This window comes from Protopterus annectens, chromosome 16.part0, assembly GCF_019279795.1.
Source record: "Protopterus annectens isolate FY-2018-M chromosome 16.part0, PAN1.0, whole genome shotgun sequence".
Lineage (NCBI taxonomy): Eukaryota > Metazoa > Chordata > Ceratodontiformes > Protopteridae > Protopterus > Protopterus annectens.
In genome coordinates, this window is record NC_056750.1 from 776,675,503 (window position 1) to 776,696,163 (window position 20,661).

Consider the following 20,661-nt stretch of genomic DNA (forward strand, 5'->3'; position numbering starts at 1 on the left):
ATATATCCCTTCTCTATGTCTATTCAAAAGATCCTTCAATACCTGATGACTCTTTTACATGCAGGAGCCTCAGCATCGACGATCACTGTACGTTTAGCAGCTATTGCCAATTTTCATAATGGATTTGATAATTCTTTGATTATGTCACACCGCCTATGCAAGACATTTTTGAAAGGAGTATTACACGTTAAACCTCTGGTCAAGCCTCGCATAGAACCCTGGGACTTGACTTTGGTGCTTCACTCTCTCACAGGTCCTCCTTTCGAGCCCTTCGATTAATGTGATTTAAAGTTCTTGTCATGGAAAACCTTACTTCTAGTAGCACTTGCCTCATCGAGAAGAGTATCTGAGCTGCAGGCCTTGAGTGTCAAAAGACCTTACTTGATCTTCCACACGGATAGGGTGTCTCTTCGTACTGACCCTTCTTTCCTGCCCAAGGTCATTTCTGTTTTTTCAATTAACCAATCTATTGACCTGCCAGTTTTCTTCCCTTAGCATTCTAATAGAGGGCAGTACCTTTTGCACACCCTTGATGTGCATCGGCAGCTTCACTGTTATATAAACAGGACTAAATCTTTCAGGAAGATGGATTAATTGTTTGTGGCTGTGACACCCGTGCTCTGGCCCAGCAATCAAGGAACATCAATCCTCACCAATAACACCAGTGAGGGGCGTCTCATATAGGAGGAAAGTATAACAAATACACACATAACAAATACACACACAGTAAAATGCAATTTCCCTTAAGAGCACACAGAGATCACAGTCAGTCTGGGGCTGGTCGCTCCCTTGCTTTCCAGGTCCCCAATAAGACTCCCCACTGGCACAGCTCTAGGGTCCAGATCTCAGCCTAGTGGGCAAGCTAAAACCTCTAGCACCTTCTCTGTCCAACCAGTGCTTTGTGTCCCCGCCCAAGTAGCTGACACACACACACTTTGAGAAGAGTTTATACAACCACACAGACACTCCTGGGGAAGGCTGGCACAGGTTCTCCAGCTGTGCCCCCTTTTCCAAGACTATATGGTAGTACGCTGCCACCACCCACTAATAATTATCAGCTACTCAAAGGCCCTTAAAAGGGTGTCCAATTATTACTGGGCAATATTATTATCCAATTGGTAAGTGTGACTAAACAGTCAAGGCTTATTAGAGGAAGTTGGTACAGGATCACTATATATATGCAATGTACTTTTAGAGCTTAACTTATCTCTACACAAAACAGCCACAGTTGAAAGGTTTTAAAATATTTAATAATAAATAATAAAAACACAAGATAATACTTCTTACTACATAGTGCTAGGCAAGAGTTCAGAGATAACAGAGAAATACTTAAAATAATTCAGTAGTACAGTTCTGACATCACAGAAAAACACTGAATCTAATCTTTCTAGTTTCTAGCTATTACTAAGAGAAAACACAAATCGAAGATAAACTTACTTATACAGCAAGACAATGCTGTTGGTTGGGTGGTCAAGACAAAAAAATGCTTAATCCTCTCTGGTTCTCTCTTTTTAAATTGAAATTGCAGTTCTGATTTACATTACATCATTCTTCACACTTTCCTGGGGTTCCCAGGCTACACATTACATCATTCTTCACACTTCCCTGGGTTCCCAGGCTAACAGAAACTGCATTTACATTCTTAACATCTCCTTTTGCTATCTTGCAGCTGGTCAGGAGCAGAGCAATAAAAATACATTTGCATGTTTAAATCTAGCAATTTAACTCTTGGTTAAAACAATAGAAATACTTTTTTCATCTAGACTTTTCGGCACCACTGTCTACATCAAAGGGTCACCACATACTTTACTTTGGTCAGTAGAGTGCACTGTTCTCACATTTATTTCCAGTTCCACATGTAACAGTATTTCTTTACATTTAAGACAACAGGCCTGTAGTTTACATTCATATTTACAAATGACAGAATTATCTGGAAAATTCTATCTGGCTAGGCTGGCAGCCCTTCATCTATCTTTACCCACTCTTCACAGTGGCCTTTGCAGGACCCAGATTGGGTAAACCTGTTTGCAAAGTGACTTTATCCTCCTGGCTTAGAAACATCATTACCTTTATCTACCAAGAGAATAAACTATCCTTACCTGCCAGAATAAAGGCTCATTCTACCAGATCTATGGCTACTTTTGTAGCATTTCATTCCAGAGCGTCTATGGATGATATCTGCGCAGCAGCCACTTGGGCAAGACCTCATACCTTTATATCTAATTACAAACTGGATTTGGTCTCCAGGGAATGAGCATCTTTTGGTTCTATGGTGCTCAGGAATATCCTTTCTTAGGGCCACCCAGGACTGAAGTAGCTGGGGACTCGGTCCTAATGGTAATGAATAAACAAAGATTTACAACATCAGATAAAGAAGTTACGTCTTACCATAACGTTCCATCTGTGTTGTAGATCTTTGTTCATTCATTACTTCCCACCCTCCTTCCCCCTGCCTGGACTCCTGGTGGACCTTAGGAACTCCTGGTTAGGGTATTTGCTCAGACAGAGAGCCTTCTACTATTGTTCTATTACTACCTCTATTATATAGGGACGGGCAAACTTGATCAGGAGAGGGGCATTGTGGGTAGGTCTTAGCTGTGAGTTTTTGGCTGGAGTGAACTTGGAAACAGCCATATCAGTTCCGGGGACAGAACCAAAGTCCTAATGGTAATGAATGAACAAAGATCTACAACACAGATGGAACATTATGGTAAGACATGACTTCTTTATATACATACAATAAAACAAGATCATGTCACCAAGGCAAGCCCCATCATCTGCCATTTTAAGGGAGTCCCACTGAAATTGTAAAAGCACTTGGAGTAATTTTAAGACATTGAAATATCTCAGAAAACAATGATACAATGAAAAAACATTTTTTTTAGTTCTAAGGTGGCGCTTTCCTTTAAAGACGACGACAAAGAAAAAAGATTTAAGCATTTTCCTTTATGTAACTGCTAAATGGGATCTGCAATATAACCACACTTCACTTTAGTTTTAGTAGTAACTTATTTGCAACCAAGTTTAATACATTTATGCTTATCTGTAATAAAATACGAGATATTAATTTTAAAACAAAACTCAAGTCTTATTATTCGAATGACACCGAAGTGTTTTTAAAATCAACGAACAATCAGGCAACCTATATGGCAAACTAGACATTTTTATATACTTTTTTCCTTCACTGAAGACTCACATACCTCTTAGGTGTACCTCATTACGAGGAACGTACCTCATTTGGGTTCTTAAAAAGTTCATGTCCCTCGAAGTTCCACATCGAAAAGGTTTATCACACATTAAGTGGTAGGATTTTTAATTGATATTCATAGGAAATAAAAACTAATCATATTAATATATTAAAAGATCTATTTTATAAGTAAAAGTAGTATATTTTAAGCATCCTATGACCTTCCTGGTTGAAGTTGTTTGTAAACCACGAATATGTGTTTCACATTTTGCCCATTTGTTCCACATTATGAAGGCTAGTGTTCCTCATTTTGGAGATGGGAAGTTTACAGCCATGCTGAAGAGCCACTAATTAAGTTTAAAAATCCGATATTTGCGACAGGAGGCAAAATAAGGTATCCTCCCCATATCCCTGAAGTGTCCCTGATTTTTTATTTGTATTTTAGCTCTGTCCTTCTTACCACCCCCAATAGTGAATTTTGGAGAGAAGGTGGTGAATCACACTTATTAAATAATTGCAATATTAAAGTTATAGAAAAGTGACCTTGATTCTACCGCAATTTTGTCCCTGACTGATTGAGAGCTATGAATCCTGCCCAAAAACCCAGCAGCCAAACTCAAACAAATCAAACATCTTTCACGGTCGGACAGTTGCTCGGTTTCATATTTTATTTATTAAAAAAACGATAGATATAATATACAAACTACCTTTTGTATGAAAGAAAGGAAAGCGCGCCCACCACACAGTACAAATGTTGGATCAGGCGCGAATAGCTAACTCCGCCCCGTGACGTCAGTTGTGACGTAACCAGGGTCCTTTCAACCATGTGATTCTAATCTTGGTCGTAGTAATATCAGCATTATGGTGTTACTTTCCAGTGGTTGTTCTGTGGGGGTTATTACAAGTTTTTTGGTTACATTTGTGATATTCCAGGAGTAATAGGATAAATTAGTACTGGAGATCCTGAAAAAGGCAGGGGACACGCTTGATTTGAAAGACTGCTAGATAACAGAATAGTTAGGCGAAATATTTCGTCAGTTGTAAGCATGATGTTTTTTAATATTGCCTGTCCTGTACTTTATATTTGTTAATTTGAAAAGTATTACTGCCCTAGACAATGACTGTACTAGTAAAATGCAAGTTCATTGGGCGTGTCGATCCGGGTGTATATACTAAAATTCACTCTTCTGTTAGCCTTTATCAATGACACAGCAATGGCTGTCTAACTTGAATTAGGTTTAGACTGTATCTGATGTGTCTGCCGGTTATTTCTCACTCATGCATTAATTTCCTCTGGTAAACGGGGCATAAAACTGTCCGAATAGCTTTCAACCACTTATCTCTAGAACGAGGAATGTTTTTTAACATATTTGTGCTATTACATTTTACCGAATAAGTGATTTCATTCGCCCGTTATTCTAAAATCGCCAGTTTTAGCAGGGGACTGAGCAAATGTATGCTAAAATTGGTAACCTTGAAAGTCAGGGGACACTTGAAAATATATCATTCCGGCATCAGGATGCTGTACAAATTGTTACTGTACGGAGCACCAAATTAATGTTTTTAATAAGGTACCAATTCACGTAAGGTGATGCGTATTCCTCAGGAACCTTTTACTTTCAATGATGTCCTTGATTGTGGCTCAAAACTATGCACTTGCCTTTATAAGACTGGTCATAGTTTGAGTGAAGATCGTTGCAGTACCAGTAATTTTCTTCAGAAAATGCAAATTGATTGAAACCATAGTTTTTGTTATTTTTTTCAGTCAGTACTACCACTATTTAAGAATCGTCTTTGTGTTAGGGTCTTTGTCTCCGACTTTTTTTCCTCGGGGATTCAAGAAGTAAGCAGTGAAAGCTACGGTGAATGAGCATGTATGTCTGCATTATACAAGTACCTATCATCAGTATCCTATCCTGTTGTGCTTTTATATATTTTGTAAATGCAAAGCTGAGACAATTTAGTCTCTTTATGTATGTGTTTTTAATTTTGGCTTTAAAAGAGTCACGACTGAGGCATAGCAGGTAAACAGATGCAGGAACGAGCTTTGGTCACCTGGTGCCCTAGGCAAAAGGGCTCCACAGTGCGCCCACACCACTCCCCCCCCCCCATCTGGTCTACCCACACCATAGACTACTTTTTTTTCCTTTTTTTTTTTGGTTGCCTTTATTCTTTCTTCAATGTTTCCTGTATTCATTCAACATATTTTAAAGAAACCATTTCTTTGCTACAAAAAATGCCTAAGGCCAGCTATATGAGTAAATGGCTACTTAAGAGAAATTGTTAGTTTGAGGCCAATAGAAAGAAAGTAATTTGAGGACAAGGCTGTATGTGATGCTAGATTAGTACTTTCAACATGTATGGTTCTGTCTTAATTTTGTCTTGAAGATGTGACAAAAACATGGGATTTATAATGCTTCCAGTCAGTAAATTCCATGCAGTAGCACAACAGAGTTTATCTTGTTTCTTTCCTTGTCCGGCTCGCTTCAGGTAGCATCTGCAGCACTTTTCATTCTGTTGGTGGCTCGTATTAGGTTAGGAAGTCCGGTAGGTATCTAGATGTATCGTTTTGAAGCTTGTAGGCAGTTGTAATTTATAGGTTCTTGGGTAGGTACTAGGTTATCTGCCCAAGGGCATTTATAAGCCTAGCCAGAGTGTGTCTGCTTTTGCCGCCTCATTGATTAATTAACTAAGCCTTTGTCAAGTAGAGCCAATGAAGTGATCCCAGGGGTGTATTTTCTGTTGTCCATCCACTCGTCAAGGCTTCTCTTGAAGAGTGTTAGTGAGGGGCTCTGCCTAATGTAGTTAGGAATTTTGTTCCAGAGCATGGGGAGTCTCTGACAGCAATCTATCCCTCCACCATGTTCTGTTTATTGTTGTGGCGAGGTTTAGCTCACTAGAGCGCATGGCTCGCAGTGACTTGGATTTCTTTAGCTGGAGCATGTCCATCAATTCTGAATTGGACATGGCTTTGTAAGTCAGGCAGAGATCACCTCTGAGTAAGCGATATGCCACTGAGTACAGCCGGAGTTTTTTCAGTCGGGCTGCATAGGACATATGTTTGAGGCCAGTAATCCTCTTGGTGAGGTGCTTATGTGGTCTTTCCAGCTGTTGGAAGTGTCTTGTGAGGTACATCCCAAATGGGGCATTGTACTCTATGATGGGTCTGATGAGTGACAAGTAGAGGGGCACTATAACCTCTTTATTTCTAGATGCGAACCTCTTAGTAATTAGATGGGCCACATAGAAGGATTTTCTAACTATTTTGGCAATATGATTTTCAAAGGAGAGATTACTATCTACCTGAGTCCCCAGATCTCTTATTACCCCTTCTGTATTAAGGGGGCTGCCGCCTATGTGGTAATTAGTGGGCGTTTGTTTTTTCCCAAATGGAATGACTGTGCATTTTTTTGGCATTTAGCTTGAGGCCATGACTTTGAAACCAGGATGTCCGTGTCAGCCGGAGAGTGAATTATGGCTCCCTGTTTGCAGTCCTCCTGTATTTGCCTGTACTTCTGAGAAATATATGCCGAACAGTAGAGGTCCCAGAACCGAGCCTTGCGGGACACCACTTGTGACTGGTTTAGAGTTGGACCTGGAGCCCGCTATTCTTACCGTGTGAATTCTGTCTGTAAGCCAGTTGGCAAACCATCTTGTGACGTAGGGGTTTATGTTCAGGCTAGTGAGTTTTTCTATAATACCCGAGTGAGGATTGGTGTTGAATGCCTTGGCGAGATCAAGGTAGGCTGTGTGAACCACCTTTCCCTCGTCTATGGCCTTGGGGACTGTCTCGAAGAAGTCAACCACGTTTAGTAGGCATGATCTGCTCTTAAAGCCGAACTGGGTTGAGTCAAGTGTTTGGAGGTTCCCAATGTCTTTGTTAATGAGTTCCATGATGATGCGCTCCATAGCCTTGCAGACCAGGCTAGTCAGGCTTATGGGGCGATAGTTACCAGGGTCAGTTGTGGCCCCTCCTTTGTGGAGCGGAATAACCGTTGCTGTGTGCCATTCTATGGGAACGTAGCCATAGCCTGTGGAGAGGCTGAGGATGAACAGCGTGTTTAGGTCGGGGGTTAGTTCGTTCTGTAGTTAATGCAAGATGCAGCCTGGGACACACCATCTGGCCCCATTGATTGTGTTTTTGGCTTTTGAAAGGGCTGTTTTCATCTGTGCTTCTGTGATTTCTGGGACACTACACTTTTCCGGTATTGTTGTGGGCCCTGTTGAAGGTGAGAGGGAGGTTAAGTTTGCACTGACTCTGCCAGGATGTTTGCAATATCAGTAAGTTTAGTATATTTTGCGCTATTTTGCACTAGCTCAGAGCATATCTGAAAGTTGCCACTTTGATTCTTGACATAGCTAAAGAGGGCTTTATGGCTATCTTTCGAATCCTTGGCTATTTTTTTTTTTTTAAGTTAGCCTTGGACGATTTTATGAGGAACCTTAGTTTCTTACTGATACTGATCAGGGATGTCTTTCCTTCTTGGGATTTGCTTTTTTTTTTATTTTTTTTAAGTAGTTTTCGCCTTCTGTTGTATAACCTGTTTATGGCAGGGGCCTACCAGAATGGCTTCTTTCTCTTAGGGGAGTGAGTCTTGGTTTTGCTAGAGATGGCACGATCAATGCATCCTTGTAGGTGCTCATAGAGTGCAATTGTAAAGGATTCTGCATCTTGGGCAGTGTTATCCTTTAGAGTGGGGGCTGTGAAACTTACCACCTCTGCCTTAAGTAAGGTGAAGTTTGCTTTAGAAAAGTTTTTCACTGTGGTTTCCTTGGCTGGGGGTGGTGGTGGGGTGTGGACATCCAGGGTGATTAGTTTATGGTCTGATCTAACCAGTGACTGGTTGAACTCTGGTATGGAACACCTGTCGCCCATGTTGGTGATGACCAGGTCCAATTTGTTGTGGCCTCTGGTAGGGGAGTTTACCAGCTGATCCAGGGCATTTGAGTTGATAAATTCCAGGAAGCGCTGAGCTTGGGAGTTTGTACTAAAGTAGTTTTCCCAGTTAATGGTAGGGTAATTGAAATCGCCCAATATCAGGGTGTTCGGTAGGTCCTTCATGTTTTCCAGTGTCTCCAGAAAGGCCGAGTGGTGGTCCTGGGTCATGGAGGGTGATCTGTAGCAGGCCACAATTTGCATTGCAGATTTGCCCGATGTTAGTTGCACATGGATGATCTCAGAGGTATCCTGCTGCGCCACTAACCTGGAGGTATGGGTATCCTTGATGAATATGGATACACCCCCTCCTTTAGTGTTTCGGTCCATGTCCTGTGGCCGAAATGTGTGGTACGAGTTGTAGCCCAGTAGTGCTGGAGTGCTCTCTCGAGTCTTGAACCAGGTTTCAGTTACTGCACAGATGTCGATGTTCTTCATACTTAGGAGTGCTTTGAGCGCATGCATTTTGAGATTTAAACTCCTGTCGTTGAGTAGCATAACCCTCATTTTTTTTACTTGTGCTGTTTACGGTGGTGGGTTTGAATTTTGAGTACTATGGGGGCAGCAAGAGCCTTGGCCAGTATTCGAAAGCCAAGGGGTGATGCCGCTCTCTCTCATGAGGCCTGAGCCTTGTCGAGTATGTCATCCCAGGCTGACAGACACTGGCTCCCCTGTGAATGACACCAGAAGCTTAGCCAATTGTAACAAAGATTTGTATAGTGCAGGTCTTTTAAGATGACTGGAAGTAGGAAAAGGCCAACAGTTTTTAAACAGATGGTGGATAGTTTTTCTCTGTGTATTGGACCAATTATTTTGTATGTTGTGAGCTCTAATGTGTATGGCTGAAACTGGTTTTAATACAAGGTATGTTTTCAGGTGTTTGCAGTACTTCTGATGGATCGAAAGCTAAATTGTGTGTCTTGCATGTTTGTTCTGACATTCATTGTTTTTTTTTTCCTTCGGTATGATATGTATTTACCTTACTTGTTAGTTTTTCATTTGTTTAACTCGGTCAAAGGACTGTTCTTAGCCATGACAAGACAGGCAATAAAGTTTAGCGCAGCAGTGTGATTAATAACATAAGACAGTAAGTTTACCAATGCCTTCTAAGTAACTGCATTTAATAACATTAACCAATATGTGTGTATCAACTACAGCTATATGAAAGAAAATACAATTTAGTTGACTTCAGCACTTTGTGATGATGACGCTAGTTGTGTTCTTGGAGAAGTTTGATTGTATTTGTATACTGTTGGACTGATGGACAGCAGCTGACAGTCTTCTTAACATCTTCCCAAACAAATTCAACTTGTAGAAAATGAGTCCAGCATGGATCATCTCAACCCCCTCCTTTCACTTTTATTGCTTTAAAAGTGCAACTAGTCAATTAGAACTTTGTGTTCTTTACTGTTGAAGTTGCTGAGTGATATTCCTATAATATGTTGATGTTTTAAGGTTTTACTGCGGGGGTCAGTATGGAGTGGTTGACAAAAGACAAATGCTCCAAAGAGGTACAAGTGCTCTTGTAGCTTTTCTGTTTTCTAATCTTTGGAGATTGTCACAATTTTAATTAAAATCTCACTCCCACCAAGTTTAGGAAAAAATCGGTAATAGGATGCTTCCAAGATGTTCCAACATGTCTGGAAAGGCAAAAAGATTTTTCTGCATTTTTTTCTGCATAACCATTGAAAAAAAAATGATTGTGTGTAGGGGGGGGGGGGGCTGTAGTTGTCCCTTGAATTTGTGCCGCCACTTTTGTGGTTAAGCATAATGATTGTGTCCTTCCAAACTGTTGAAGTGGTATCTTCATTAAAATATCTGTTTTGATCCAGGTTATTGGTTCTGTGGTGGAATTTGCTGACACAAGTTTTGATGCTAATAGGTTGCATCTTAAAGAATGAGATAAGGTGATTACTTCATTCCATCAGATTTTGGCCCATTAAATGCAGACATACCTCCCAACTGTACAGATTTTTGCCTCATATTGTTGGTCCATATTTGAAAAAATTGTGTTTTTCTGGCAAATCATTGGGAAGTTATTAGACTGAGGTCAGAAAGTGGCAGACATTTGAGTTTCAGACTTTGTACCCTGCAGAAAATTTGTGCTAACACAAAACCTGTTATTTTATCAACTTTCTAAGTTTGTAAGACCAGTATTTAAAAATTGTTCCTGTTGTTAGGCCTTTGTCCCCTGTTATTTATGGCTTTGTCCCGATTTCTCGCTCTAAGTGGTTGAGAGGTATGAATAGGGTACTGTGAGGCTTAGCATGTTGACATGTAACAGAGTATTCATCGTTGCTGTTTTTCAATATTTGTAGGATTCAATAGTTCAGAATGCTAGTCCTGTACATTTGTAGTTGTTTCACTGATTAGAAAATAATGGATTCCTTTCCAACTGAAGTGTGCAATGGAAGAGTCTGACCTTGGGGAAACCACCTTGTTGATCATGATATTCCCCATAGACTAGAAAGAGAAGACGATAAAGGTTTTTGAAGTAATTGCATACATCATTTTTAGCTGCTGCCATGCATATATTCTGGAGTTTAATAAGATTAAGGGGTTGTGTAGAAGTAGTTCCCACAGAGTGTATAATTTGGAGAAGTATTACAAAAAAAAAAGAAATAGTTCAGATATCTTCAGAATTATTTAAAGTACAGGTTAACATAAACTTCACAATCTTACCTTGTGCTTTGGGATCAAGACTCATGATTCATAATAAGGGAGAAACAATTCTACGTGCCTGCTGTCTTGAACTTTGGAAATTACGTTGAGAGACCATTTGGTATCTTGTAATTCTGTTTTATAGTGAACCAGTGTCATTCTCTTCAGTAGGAACCAATCTAACCTGATGCTTTGTGTAGCAGTTTTGTTCTTTGCCATAACCTTTTACTGAAAAGCTTTTGTTTCTGTAGTCTCTTCTGTTTGTTTTTCTTTTCTTACTTTTAACTTTATTTCTTATAAGCCTTTCTTCATGAAGCTGTAGTATTTCATTTGCTTTATAGCAGTCACTGGTTCTTTCTTGGGTCGAGAGTTGACTGTGATGCACTAATAATACCTAATGAGGGTGAAACACCTATGCCTGCCTGCTGTCCCATCTTTGCAGTTTGTATTGATACACGCTTTGATGTAATTTAATTTTGTTTTCACAGTTAACTTGTTACAGTAAACTATTATGGGAGCTGTGTGTGTGTGATCTACAGTCATTGATTACCCATTTTATCTAATTCTATGCCGCAGGGAGGTGTCAGAGCCTGCCCTGGAAATCAGTGGATGCAAGGCAGGGAAACTAATCTAGGATAGGATGCCAGTATTGTTGTTTACAATCTGGCTTCTTGGTTACTAATCCTTTATGGTAAAACTTTTCAGATAGTGATTTCTTTACGATTCTTTCTTTTTGATTTGAAATGTACTATTCAGCTTCTTCCTTAAGGTTAACACTTATCAGCTTTATATCACTGACTTTTCCTTATTGGTATAAGACTCTTGTGCTTCTTGGATGATTCCTGGTAAGAGAAAAACATGCACATACTTATTTTTTCATTTTCATATTACATTGTGAAGTCCTTTGTTACCATTTGTATTTTTCATAAAGTGAACCATGCTAAAACTTTATCACATACTGGATTTATAACTTGTAAGACTTTGTATTATGTGATATATGCGGTAATATTGTTCTTTAAACTCCACGATTGAGATAAGTAGCTTTACAAGTGATTACAGTCTTTAGAATACTCTCTCTACTACTACACTTCAGTTCTACTAACCGATACTTTCAGACGAAGACCCATTGGAATAAGCAAATGGTTATTATGCATGTGATGCTAGGGTGTAGAGAAGTGAGGCAAAATGTCATGTCTTTACTTTTTCCTTTTCACTTCAGATAATGCATGTGCAGACTTTACAATTTGTAAGACGTAACATTGAAAACTGCGCTGTGAAATTGTATTTAGAGTTTGTTTTATGGTTGGCAGGAGAACTATATTTGTTCTTTGAAATGCTATGTAGAAGAAATGGATATTAGAATGTTATCTTATTCAGTGGTATTTCTGTGAGAAAATGCAGTCTTGCAGGACAGGATTGATTTGTTGGCCTGTAATGACAAGAATGTCGTAAAACTGAATCGGAAAGGCAAGGGCCATGCAAATGCAGTTACAAGACTCTTCAAAGAGAGAGCTTTCCCAGCTCTGGTCGGCTATCTTTAGTATGCAGATATGAAGCTGCTGCATTGTGAAGAAGAGTTTGGTTAAACTTCTTTTCTCTATGGGGAAAATGTTTTAACCGAAAAGATGTATATCCTAGCTTATTACAAGTTCAGAGTTAAGTGAGTGACTGGAAGATATTGAAGTGGCTATATTTGTGTAAGTTTGCTGTTTTGAAATCTGCCTGCATAGTATGTTACTAACCTAACATAGCAAATTATCCTTTCAGTGAGAGATGAGTATTTGCTTAGCTTCAAGTTGTTGTTTAAATATTCTGTTCAAACTGATTGTTTTCTCTCCATTATGCATTTACTTTTACCATCACATAATTGGTGTCAGCACCATTCTGACTTATCATTTAAGTAAGGTTTTGATGTATTTAAGAACTTGTAGCAGGTATGTATTTGCATACTTTATAGGTTCATAGGCTGGTACTAGGCTATTGGCCCTAGGGCCTATGCAAGCCTAGCCATAACAATTCCCTGGATATTTCTTCCCACAATATTTATTTCTCTGGACCCCTGTCTAGCAGGGCGACTGACGTGATCCCCGGGGTGAATTTCCTATCTCCCAGCCAATCATCAAGGTTCCTTTTGAAGAGGGTGAATGAGGCGCTCTGCTTGACATGCATGGGCAGTCCATTTCAGAGTATGGAGAGTCTCTGGGTCAGGAACCTATTCCTCCAGCATGTTTAATTCATTGTGATGACTAGGTTTAGATCCCTGGAGCGTTTGGTTCTGAGGGATTGGGATTTCTTTAAGTGGAGCATGTCCAACAGCTCAGGGTTTGACATGGCCTTGTATGTTAAGCAGAGATCGCCTGTGAGTAGACTATGCTACAGAGTATAGCTGGAGTTTTTTTAGACTGTCAACATATGGCATCTGCTTTAGCCTGCGATTCTTTTAGTGAGGTATTTCTGTGGCCTTTCCAGCCACTGCAGATGCCTTGTGAGGTACATACCAAACTGGGCATTATACTCTATAATGGGTCTAATGAGGGATGAGTACAGTGGGACAATGACTTCCTTTTTTTCTGGATGAAAAGCCCTTAGTGATGAGGTGCGCCACATAGTAGGATTTCCTGACTGTTGTGGCGATGTGGTTATCGAAAGTGAGACCACTGTCCACCTGTGTCCCTATGTCTCTCATCACACTTTTGATGTTTAGTGTCCTGCCACCTATGTGGTAATTCATGGGTGATTGTTTGTTTTTTTTCCAAAGGGGATAGCTATACATTTCTTGACATTAAACCTGAGTCCATGGCTCTGGCACCAGGCATCTGTTTCTGTAAGGCCCTTTCGTAGAATATCCACATCATTTGGGGATTCAATAATGGCTCCCAGTTTGCAGTCATCTGCAAACTTTGTTAGCCAGAGTCCTTTAGTGTTGGCCTGTACTTCAGAGAAGTAGATGCCAAACAAGAGTGGTCCCAGCACTGAACCCTGAGGTACTCCACTTGGCTGGGGCTGGATTTGGAGTCAGCTACTTTTACAATCTGGGTTCTGTCAGTAAACCAGTTGGCAACCCATCGAGTGACGTAGGGATTTATGCCCAGCTTAGTAAGTTTATCTAGGATTCCAGAGTGGGGGATGGTGTCTAAGGCCTTGGCAAGGTCCAGATAGGCTGTGTGGATTGCCTTACCCTCGTCCACAGCTGTGGAGACTGATTCAAATAAGTCAATCAGATTCAGGAGACAAGATCGGCCCTTCACAAACCCAAAACTGGCAGGGGTTCAGTGTTTGAAGGTTGCCAATGTCTTTGTTTATAAGTTCAATGGTAATGCGTTCCATGCCCTTGCAGATCAGGCTTGTCAGACTGATGGGACGGTAGTTCCTGGGATCCAATACTAAATGCCCTCTTGTTCAGCTGCTGGTAACCCCCTCTAATTTGCTAGAGCAGTCATCATGTTAGCATGTTGTGTTTATCATTATGTTATTTGGCTACATTCAACTGGCATAGTAGCTGTTGGATCTCTAGGCCAATAATCTAAAGTGGTGGTAGTAGTACCTTTCTTGGATACAAACTATGTGGAAACCGGAGAATTCTACTAGCCTTTCCAAGGATGTGTGAATGTGTGGGTGGGTGAGGGTGGGTGGGTGTGAGTGGGTGAGAGTGAAACATCATTTGTTTCAAAGGCAGTTGCCGTGGATAAAGAGCTTTGAAAGATGCTGATGTTCACAAAGAGGAGTGAGCATTAAGCCTGGAGTGCTTTGTCAGAAACTCAGTTGTTTAAGTGGTCAATGTATAGTCATAACATTAATGTGGATTTTGTAAGCCCATATCCAGGACAGCAGTGCATATTCCCTTTGACGTTTCTGGCCAGGTGTTGTTGAATTGTTTAGTGAAACAGATCTGAGTGCTGTTTTGTAACTTTAACTTTTTGGGTACCAGTGTTGTGACTCGGGACACATCCTATGGCCATCAGGATGATTTTTGGGGCAGTGGATTGGATACAAGGAGCATAACTTGTGTCCCTCACATATTTAGATTGACTGTTGGTAGTGGTGGGATTCGGACCCTGCCACTCCCAGTAGGGTCAGTACAGTCTGACTTTAGTGGAATTCAAACACTTTGTTGACACAGTATATGGCTATGGTGGGATTCAGACCCCTTTAGAGTCAGCACTGTCACCACAGTGACTTTTTCAAAAGACATTGCAAATGTTTAGCATACACATTTGTCCTGCCTCCTACAACCTTCAAATTTTCCAGAACATGTAAAAGCTGTGATATTCTTTGTACAGGGGTTTTCCAGAACATGTAAAAGCTGTGATATTGTTCTTTGTACAGTGATGAAGGATACACATTAGAAGCTCGACTTTGTGATGAGTTTTGTTCATAAACAAGCTTTATTATATGGCTACAAGTCTCATGGATTCTGCTATGTTCCTTGAAACCAAAACAAAAATACACAGTATAAATTTCCTAAAATGGGCAAAAATAAAACACTTAATATGTTGAAGACTTCAAATACTGAAGACCAAAACTATACTATGATGACTTTCAGAATAATACTAAACGCAACATTTTGGACAAGCATTAAAGAAATCTTGCATTCCGGCCAAAAATACAACCCAAATCCACCTCCCGATAACTAACTTACCACTCAAAACTGTAGTACAGTTCAACTTTTATTTTATAGATAGTATAGCATCTTTAACCAAGGATTCTTCAACATCTAATCCCAATCTTGTCAAAAAGCCATGTATCACGGCATCCACTTTCCCCTTCAAACCTGTGCCCACATCCTATATAACTACTCTTAAACTGTGCACTTCTTTAGCTGATGACCTTACAAGCGAGTACCTAAAATAGCAGTTAAGCATTGCCCATCTTGTCTCAATCCTTATAAATATCTCAGTCCAGGAATCCTGTGTTCCCTGTCTCTCTTGACAAAGGAGGAAATTCAACAGACAATAATTTTAGACTTATAGCAATCTTATCTCCCCTCGCTAAAATACTTGAAAAAAGTCTAGTAATTGTTTTTGAATGCAGTCTACTGCAGGGAGAACTCCTATCCCGCACACAACATGGCTCCTTCTATAGTACTGTCACTGCTCTTGTAACCCATATAGATACTGTCAGTAAAGCTGGAGATAATGGCAGAACTCCTATCCTGTACACAACATGGCTCCTTCCTGTAGTACTGTCACTGCTCTTGTAACATGTATAGATAATGGCAGAACTCCCATCCCGTACACAACATGGCTCCTTCCTGTAGTACTGTCACTGCTCTTGTAACATGTATAGATAATGGCAGAACTCCCATCCCGTACACAACATGGCTCCTTCCTGTAGTACTGTCACTGCTCTTGTAACATGTATAGATACTGTCAGTAAAGCTGGAGATAATGGCAGAACTCCTATCCTGTACACAACATGGCTCCTTCCTGTAGTACTGTCACTGCTCTTGTAACATGTATAGATAATGGCAGAACTCCCATCCATTGACACAACATGGCTCCTTCCTGTAGTACTGTCACTGAAATCTCTTGTAACTGTATGGCCTGATACTGTCAGTAAAGCTGGAGATAATGGCAGAACTCCCATCCATACACAACATGGCTCCTTCCTGTAGTACACTTTTAAATATTGCTCTAATAAACTTAGAAAGATAATAGAATAGGTCTTGCATTAGTATGAAGCTGGAGATAATGGCAGAACTCCTATCCTGTACACAACATGGCTCCTTCCTATAGTACTGTCACTGCTCTTGTAACGTATAGATACTGTCAGTAAAGCTGGAGATAATGGCAGAATACAGCTCCTATCCTGTACACAACATGGCTCCTTCCTATAGTACTGTCACTGCTCTTGTAACATGTATAGATACTGCATTTCAGTAATCTGGAGATAATGGCAGTTATTTCTATTGTAAACCCTCCATGGCTCCTTCCTAAATACTGTCACTGCTCTTGTAGGGATTATGGAAGAGCAACATTGTGAGCCAAAAATTGGGGAATCCCAGTTGACAGGTAACATGGCTCCTTCCTGTAGTACTGTCACTGCTCTTGTAACATGTATAGATACTGTCAGTAAAGCTGGAGATAATGGCAGAACTCCTATCCCGTACACAACATGGCTCCTTCCTGTAGTACTGTCACTGCTCTTGTAACATGTATAGATACTGTCAGTAAAGCTGGAGATAATGGCAGAACTCCTATCCTGTACACAACATGGCTCCTTCCTGTAGTACTGTCACTGCTCTTGTAACATGTATAGATACTGTCAGTAAAGCTGGAGATAATGGCAGAACTCCTATCCTGTACACAACATGGCTCCTTCCTGTAGTACTGTCACTGCTCTTGTAACATGTATAGATACTGTCAGTAAAGCTGGAGATAATGGCAGAACTCCCATCCCGTACACAACATGGCTCCTTCCTGTAGTACTGTCACTGCTCTTGTAACATGTATAGATACTGTCAGTAAAGCTGGAGATAATGGCAGAACTCCTATCCTGTACACAATATGGCTCCTTCCTGTAGTACTGTCACTGCTCTTGTAACATGTATAGATACTGTCAGTAAAGCTGGAGATAATGGCAGAACTCCTATCCTGTACACAATATGGCTCCTTCCTATAGTACTGTCACTGCTCTTGTAACATGTATAGATACTGTCAGTAAAGCTGGAGATAATGGCAGAACTCCTATCCCGTACACAACATGGCTCCAACATTCAAACCTGTAGTACTGTCACTGCTCTTGTAACATGTATAGATACTGTCAGGATTAAAGCTGGAGATAATGGCAGAACTCCCATCCCGTACACAACATGGCTCCTTCCTGTAGTACTGTCACTGCTCTTGTAACATGTATAGATACTGTCAGTAAAGCTGGAGATAATGGCAGAACTCCCATCCCGTACACAACATGGCTCCTTCCTGTAGTACTGTCACTGCTCTTGTAACATGTATAGATACTGTCAGTAAAGCTGGAGATAACGGCAAACTAGTCTCTTCCTTATTTCTAGACTTTTGTAAAGCCTTAGAGACAGTTTGTCACAGCAGACTTCTATTTCATATAGCCTCACTAGATCTCTCCCAGCCCACCCTTCTGTGGTTCAAAAGCTACCTGTCCAGTAGGTATCGGTCAGTAACATGGCACTTAGTGCTGTCTCCTTATCTCCCAGTCACCACCAGTGTACCACAAGGCTCTGTCTTTGGTCCCCTCCTCTTTAACATTTTCACTAACCCCATCTGTACATACACAGAACAGGCCACCTTGGTACACTACGCAGATGATTCCACACTCCTTTTCATGTCTGACAACATGGTACACCTCCAGAAAATTACTTGGGTAGCTTTAATGGCCACTGAAATATGGCTTTGTAACTCACAGCTCAAGCTCAACCTAAAAGACTAAACTTCTACTCTTCCCCCCAAATCCTTGTCTTATGACTTAAAAGTTTTCTTCATGTTAGGCCTCCCAGGAAGCATGTCCATTCTTCCTGTGATCTTACTTTTATTTTTGAAAAACTGATTCTGGCTCCGTTTGACCCAGCTGCTTCAACTTAGCATTGCTCTTTTATGTCCAAGGTTACCGAGTTGTCTCTTACTCAGTTTATTCATTTGCCCACTTTTTTTCCCTTCTCTGCAGTCTGCTAGTGAGAAGGTTTTGTGCACCTTTTATTTGCTTAAACAACTGTGATATTTGGATAAGTCTAAAGCTTTTTGCAAATCTGAACAGCTTTCTTTCTCTTCATCCTAGGTTTTTTTTTTTTTTTTTTTAGATTTGGCTGTTCTCAAGCAAACATTTCTTCTTGAACTTGGGATACCTATAAGTTAGATGTAATTTTTAGGGCCATAGTTGGTTTTGCTAGGGTCATTCTCCATGCCTTCCTAGCAGGTTCTGCTGGCCCTTCCCCCTCCCAGTTTTCTTCCTGAGGTATTGCACTCTCCCTATTGTAAAGAATACTGCAATGATATGGAAGACCACATTCACATCCAGAAGGCAAAAGGGCCAGGGGAGGAGGGCAGGAGAAGAGAAGAACATCTACTGTTATGGTATGATTTTACAGAACTGTACTACTGTTCCTACAGTTTTTTTTTAGTTCTGAGGATGGTACATCCGGATGTCATCTTTATGCCCTATGTCATACATGGGGAGCATACGTGTTCCATACCCATTTATTAGTTCTGGTTTAAGCACTTGGGCTTTGGGCCAGTTATTTTTAAATTAAGAAGGTGTGGTCTGCACTCTTGTGGGAGGAGAGGGTAGATTCTGCCCTTCTGAGCTGGGAGTTTCTGGTTAAAGGCTTACTGTGCCTGCTTATTTGAACTGTTTCTTTCTGAAATTGGTATGCCTAGTTTGCTGTAGCATAGACTAAATTCAGTCCTGTTGAATCTAGCTTTGTTTGTATAACTTGAGCACTAATCCAGACCATCTTTTTTTGAGAAGGTTCCCCTGCACCCTAGTGGAAGAAGTGTGCAGTTGGAACTTGTCTGAAGACTGCTGAACGAGGCTCAGTTTTTAGCTTTTTATTGATTATCTCATTTGCTACTGTTTTATATTAAAAAGCTTTGTACGATGCCGTTTAGCTAGGGTTAACTGTTCCCAGCACCATAGTCGGCTCTTCAATTTTTCCCTTAGAACTAGCCAGTTTTAGCACTCAAATCTGTTTGAGCTGAGCACTTGTTCAGAACTTGTTATAAGCACTAAATAAGCCACAAATTACTACAGCACTCTTTCCTCACTCGTCTAGAGGAAAACAGTTTTTAGTACTTAGACATGCCTGGATAGGTGCTTATTTATTAAGGGTCCGCTCCCAGTGTTTTCTCCTGTCCACCTGATGAATCTGGGCATCTTGGGGCAATGCAGCAATTGCCTCGTACACAGACAACCCTCTCCTCCTACCACCCAATACTACAACCTGTGAGAGATGCACTTGTATCGCCAAACTGGAAGCAAAGCTCTCTTCACCCAAGACTGGACTAGACAGTCAAGAGTAGAAGGTAAGCACTTTCACCTCACCACACTCCTCACATACTCCCTCAAAACTTACACCACCAAAACACACACACGCACAGAAACACAAAACGCACACCTACATTTGAGGAGGCTCTCAATAAAAATCTGCTCAAGCAACACAGACCTTCAAAGGAGAATCGCAAGCAACCTCCACTCCCCAACACAGCCCACAAACTCAGTGTGCCACTCAACCACAGCCCATAAGGCATAATAACTTGCCCAACACTCTAGTCATAGGTGACTCCATAGTCAGGCACACTCATTTTCCACTCACCAGGCTAAACAAGGAGAAAGTTACTGTAAGCTGCCTGTCGGGTGCCAGGATCTGCCACATAACTCGCACACTTGGGTCACTCCAAGTACAAATTTGACTGTCATTGTCCGTGTTGGTGTGAATGACCTGAGACATACCTCCCTGGACTACATGAAGAGAGATGGAGCTCTCCTATCTTGTAGCCTAGGCAGGTATGACCCCAGCTCTGAGTAGGATCCTGCCATCACCCAGAATGATACCACAGTACATGGACAAAATGATTGACTTTAGCAATTGGCTAAGCTTCTTGTGTCGTTCTAAGGGGATCCATTATCTGTCTACCTGGGATGACGTGATCAACAGACCATGATGCTTTGCCAGATATGGCCTGCACTTGTTGCCCTTGGGATTCCAAATACTGGCTAAGGCTCTTGCCACCCCTATAGTGCCTTTTTTAGGCAAGATTCAAATGACAAATTCACCACTGTAACGGGTACAAGCAAGCAAAATCTGAGGGTAATGCTACTCAATGCTATAAGTCTAAACCTCAAAATGCATTCACTCAAAGCACTCCTTAAAATGGAGAACATCGTCTATGCAGTGACAGAGACCTGGTTC

At 40.8% G+C, this 20,661-nt stretch overlaps 1 protein-coding gene across 1 annotated transcript in view; it reads left to right on the forward strand.

Moving 5' to 3' along the window:
* Positions 1-3,963: 3,963 nt before the first annotated feature.
* Positions 3,964-20,661, forward strand: part of NDOR1 (NADPH dependent diflavin oxidoreductase 1) — a gene marked incomplete in the record, with an annotated part of 478,408 nt that continues 461,710 nt past the window's right edge. The window contains 1 exon segment of the mRNA XM_044058525.1: positions 3,964-4,227.